Here is a 5760-nt window from a genome sequence, read left to right as displayed (position 1 = left end):
CCAGTTCTTGCCTTGGTTGCCTTTCTTCTGGTCACCTTTTCAGACAAGGTGAAAGGAGGTTGAGATGACCAAAATGACAATTGCAAATAGGGCTGTAACTTCTGTCTTTGCATTAAGCATTCCCATCTGTTGGATCTTTAATACTTCTTTTCTTTCATTTACTTAGTGGATTTTTTTTCCTTAGTAGTATATGCCATGCACATCTGTTGCTGCTCTCAGAGCATTTGTATGCAAATATAAAAACTCTGAGATGTAGTGTATTTGAGGTACTTGTGTAAAGCAGTATTTGATTGTGTACGTGATTGCAAAGTAAAAACACTGTCTGCTGTGGAACAGCTAAACGTGTCATTTAGGGCAAGATCTCAGCTGTTGTAGAAAATACATGTGGAAATGTTTTAAGAGTTCATTACAAACTAGGGCATCTGATTATTGTTATTCAAATCACTTCTCATAATAAAAGCCAAAAACTTGTAGAGGAGTTGTCCTTGTATGTTAGTGTCATCCTGGCTGTTCCACAGTGCAGTGTAAATCTCAGAGGAACTCTGTTGCAGCAGTAGAGTGGTTTCCTCTTACAGCAAAGTTACGATTTTGTTTAGTTTTGCCATGCTTTTCATCATAAATTTAGTGACATGGGCATAGGAAATGTCATCCAATTTTTTCCCCCCTTCGAATAAAGAAGTTCAGCTTTGATTTGTAACATAATCACAGAGTTTCTTAAATCTGTTAAGATTACTCACCACTGCTAAAAGTAGCTTTTGCCTGAGGTTTTGGAAAACCTCAGGTGCTCTGAAATGAAACTGGTGGCCAGCTAAAAGAGCAGTATCAAGCAGTGGCTACGGCTGTCCCAGGTTGATATAAACTGGCACTGATGATGTGGGAGTGTATTCTCACAAGAGCTGCAGTGTTAGTGGGGTCCCTTGGTGTGGAGTGAATTGCATGTGACAGTACCTACTGGGAAAGATTGTTTTCTTCCCTGGGGTTCTCTCTAGAGTGTTGAAGGACATGGTGGTGATATGAGAAGCAGAAAACAAGGACTTTTCTCAGTTGTGCTGGTTCTCTGTTTTCTACACCACTGATGACTGTGATATGTTGGTCAAAACTTTATAAAGTGCTGTGTGTGCAAAAAAAATCCTTAGGTAATGCATCTAGATAATTGTCAAGTATGTTCTAGGCCTTGCAGAATAAGTCAACAGGAGAGCAGTGAGGTGCAAAATGATGTCTGTTGCTTTAATTCTAAGTACTTGGTCAATAGGGCTGCAAAGTTGCAAATATTCATATAGTAATACTGTTTTTTCCTGGTGCTTTCAGTTGTATTCAGTTACTCCTTGCAGAGAAAAATAGAAAATCCTGTCCCCTTTAATGGTGCTTAGTTTGTTTTGAAGAGCATCCTTACTTTCAGAAAAATTCTGGTGAGTTTCAGCTACATGTAATATGAAATGATTGTCTTGGTGGCAGATTCACCATCTACTGGTAGGTGACACTGTTAATTGTACTAGCATGATTGTTGGTTTGACAGCTCTCTAAACTGAAATGGTGAAATGATACAGGTTGCAAACATACCAAAAATCTCCTTTGTTTTTATGCCTTATTTTGTTTCCTGTAAAAATGACATAATTCATAGTTCCAGTTTAAAGAACAGCTAAACAAAGTAGCGTTAGTGCCTTGAAGAAGAAGCAACCTCTGTCCCAGGGTGGAGGAGAAATGAGCATTGGAGGGAAGATCTGAGGCTTAAGATCTGTTGCTGATGAAAAATTACTTGCATAACCTCAGATGAAACCCTGCTCAGAGAGCCAGTCAGTATGTGCACACATACAACCTTTGCGAGGAAATCAGGATCAACGAAGAGAATGTAGTAGAGCTGCTCTGTGGTGTTATCCGTTTTCTGCTTGCTAGCTGAATGCAATGGTGCAGTGAATTTGAAATGGTAGAGCGTTAAAATGACTTCTTTTGCATACAGATACCAAGCATCAACCAATTTTGTTGAAGATTCTGTTTTTTAATGGGAGTACCAATTTTTTATGCTTTGGTTGCTTTTTAGCTACTTGTAGTTCCTGCTTTTCCTCAGTTTTTTTTTTTCTCTCCATTTAATGCAAGTGGCTCGCTGCAGAACTACATAATCCTTTTTTTCTCTCAAGTAAATTGCTGTATATTAGTATAATTACACAGTGAGCTTTATTTTATTCCTTGCTTCATTGCAGTAGATCAGCAGTTCTCAATGCCATGTAAATCTCTGCATTTCAGCATTGTTTTGCAACCTGCTTTAAACTTTTTTTCAAAAACAGTCTGCATTTTACTGTGTACCTTAGAAATAGAGTTGAGTCATTGACCTGCAAAGTAAGAAGTGTGGTTTGGGTTATTTTGACCTGAAATTTCTGTGGTATTTTTTTTTTAGGACTGCATTGCTGCTTGATTTTTCATTTTGTTTTGGTAGCACAGTGACTGGTGCACATATACCACACAGGATGGGACAGAAAAGTTCTACTTTTAGAGGATTATTCTTAGCAACATTGCAACAAAGAGAGAATTGGTGTTTTGAATTTGCTGCAGGGTAGCCACGATCATGAATTAAGTGCCTGAACGTTGCCAAGAGAAATGCTAAGTAGCTGGTGTGCTGCCCTTTCACTTTGATTAGCTCTTTGCATGGGACAGTGACACCCAAACCTACTGGCCAGAATATACCATCTTTGTGTTCTGCCTGCACTTGGAGGCTGGAGTGGTTAATGCTCATCTGTGCCCACTCGTGAGTCACTCCCTTACAGTGCTTCCTTGATTAGCTTCAAACACTGCATTCCTGCCCTGTTCTTAGGCATAAGCTCTTCCCGCGAGGACTTGAAATACGACCCTATGCTGCTGAAGCAGCAGATGGAAAACTCTTTGTTGCAAACGTTTTTTTGTTGCTAGCTGATCCATGACTTTGAGTTTCTCTTCAGGTGGGGTTAGGTGTACTCCTGTCACCTTTGCTAACTACTCAGCTGCTGATGCTTTCAGCAGACCTCAAGGAAAGAAGCAGCACTGCTGGGAACAGTGATGTGGTGGAACTTGTTTATCATATACAAGAGCAGCAGAGCTACCTTCATGTGAAAACCCATAGTGAATGGGTTGTTCTTATCAGCTGAAGTGAGACTTTATCTTAGTATTTTCTTCCAGAAGCTGTACTTTTAAGTCTGCTAGAAGTTGCTTTATTATGGGAGATATACTCACACTGATGCAATTGAAAGCCTATTTTACATGACAGCATAATAGTAAATTTAGGTGCTTTTAAAACCTTTCACAAAAACTGAGATCCAGCACTATAATTTTTTCTTGGGTTGTGTTTCAAAGAAATTGTTTTCTACCTTCTTTGAATAATCTATAGGAAAGCAAAGCAATTTAAAGATCAGCAAACAGGAGCTCCTCAAAATACATTCCTAGCAGCTAGTGATAAATAATCTTTTCCTAACAATGGATTTATTGCTAAATCTAAGTATTGTTCCCTGATATTCAATTACTTGAGCTGATTTTGTTCATATACTAGAAATATTGCTGTGCTCCAGTCCTGTGCTTATTGATCAAGTTTGAGTGTATGTATCAGCACTGAAGATGGAACTTTAATACAAAAGTCATACAGTATCCATTTCCTTATTGTCTTGAGTGGAACTGCTCCAAGCTGGCAGTCCCCAGATGGATCTTCAGCTGCTTTGCTCTACTGTGACAACGCTGTGGCTGGGGAGAGGCAGCAGCAGCAGGCAGAGGAATGGGCTTTCCTAAATTCCCTTCATCACACAACAGTTTGTGTTCCAGAGGCTTTGCATTATAGGAATTCAGTGTGATTGTAACTGAGAATGAAGCCTACAAGGAATGTGTTTTGAAAATCTGAAGTTCAGCAAGTTTAGGATGTTCATTCATTAGTTTAAAAGCATTTTCAAATGAAATAAGGGGTCTCATGGGACCAAGTGTCCCAGTGCTGAGCCCAGTCCATGTTGTTCCATCTCACTTATAACATTTTGCATTGCACTGCACATCTTTTGTTTAAGGCCTTGTAGCCAATTTCTGTGCAAAGCTTACATTTGGAAGACTTGTTATCAGTTCTAAAATGTTAATGGTTCAAGTATAATGCCAAATCAGCAGTTTATTCAATTTTTAATAGATTATTTTATATCTGGCAGTTCTCTAATTGCCGGTCATCACTTTAAAAAAAGTGATCATTCTGCAGTTTTTGCAAGAATGAAATCGGATTACTTCGATTGTCCAGTTTTTCAGGTTATTGCTCCTTCTGTGAGCACTTGGAAAGAGGGACAGTCCATTTCAGTTTATTGTGTTGTAATTGCCCTAGTGGCTATGAGAAATTGTATTGACTCTTCTGTATTTATGGGGAAAAAAAGGAAATATAAACACAGACTTGATGTGAAGATCTGGCTTTATTTGATAAAATATATTTTGGTTTGAACTTTCACTTGTTTTCAGCAGCACTGTTAGCCTGATGTTTTGATGCAGTCTGTTTCTGAGGGCTCTTGAGTTGAAAACTACGTGGAGGTATAGGTAAAGGATTGGGTTTCATGTTTTACATTGTATGTGATCCTGCACCTGGAGACTTCAGCTGGCTCTTCGTGCAGCTCCTTGATTCAACCAGTAATTGTGTTTTGTTTGTTATTTTTTTTTTTTGTTATTGTTTGTTATGCTGATATCCCAAAATAGCAAGGAATATGTAAATAGCCATCATAATTTGTAACTACTTATCTTTTTTTGAGGGAGAGGAGGAATATATTGAATTGTATGAAATCTTGATCCTGTACCGTTGGGCTGTGACAATTCTTGTACCACCATTCTTCAAACTTTTGTTGACCTGTTGGCAAGAATACGGAGGAAGTAAGGACCTAAATGTGTTACCCCCTTCTCCTTCCTCTGTAACAATTCTGAAACCCTTTGGCCCACATCTGCAATATTTATTGGAGGGAAAATGAATATATGCCTTTGATATTATCCAAAGGGATGGAGTAGGAACCTTCTGCAGAGGATTCTGTTTTATAGACAGGAACTCTTTGAGCAGGTAAAATTCTGATTTATCCTTTCCAGAACTTGAAAAAAAGGGAGAAGAGGGAAGAAGAAAAAAGCTAAGAATAACTGAAGCGTCCCTTATTATTCAGATCCTAACTCTGTTGCCAAAGAAAAGCTGCAGCAAAGCAAGAATTAATGATGAGTTAGCTCAAGGTCTGCACCCTTAAGTTACTAGTTGAACATAGGGAGAGGTGGCCTGGCTTTCTAAAGAAACTGCTGGCAGAGCACTGCTTGATATTTGGCTCTGACATATTCACAATGATATGAATAGATTTCTTATGTTGCAGTACGTAAGCAGGATGAGAATGTGAGTCTGCAGCAGCAGTTGGTGAAAATAACGTACGTGTAGTTTTGTGAAGACTTAAGGACAGATGGTGTCCCATAGAATAATTATATAACAGCCAAAATTCCCTTAACAAATCTTTTTATAATATGTGTGATAATTACTCATAAATTGCCAATCATTTCAATATTTTTCTGTTACATAAATAGTACAGGGATCTAGTTTGGGAGCCCCCGGTGGTCCAGGGGAAAATTCACTGCACTGTCACTGCAGAGACCCGGGTTCGATTCCCGGTCGGGGCCCCTCCCCGGGCAGATGGAGCTCGTTAGCCCGTAAAGGCAATCCATCTACGTCCTGAGGACCTCACTGCCACCGTCCAAGCGTGCTTGGCCCCGGCAGATGAACCTCAGGATTAAAGGGTGGGCTCAGTTCCGCGCACACTG

At 39.4% G+C, this 5760-nt stretch overlaps 1 protein-coding gene across 2 annotated transcripts in view; it reads left to right on the top strand.

The window, feature by feature from the left end:
• The window catches only part of TSPAN5 (tetraspanin 5), an 88096-nt gene that overhangs the window by 25756 nt on the left and 56580 nt on the right, over nt 1-5760 (top strand). The gene's annotated exons all lie outside the window — the stretch shown is intronic.

This window comes from Empidonax traillii, unplaced genomic scaffold (assembly GCF_003031625.1).
Source record: "Empidonax traillii isolate 1590-97213 ecotype Southwest subspecies unplaced genomic scaffold, ASM303162v1 scaffold824:size280585, whole genome shotgun sequence".
NCBI classification, from domain to species: domain Eukaryota; kingdom Metazoa; phylum Chordata; class Aves; order Passeriformes; family Tyrannidae; genus Empidonax; species Empidonax traillii.
Note: the sequence above shows the minus strand (reverse complement) of the source record. Positions and strands in the feature narration are given on the sequence as shown.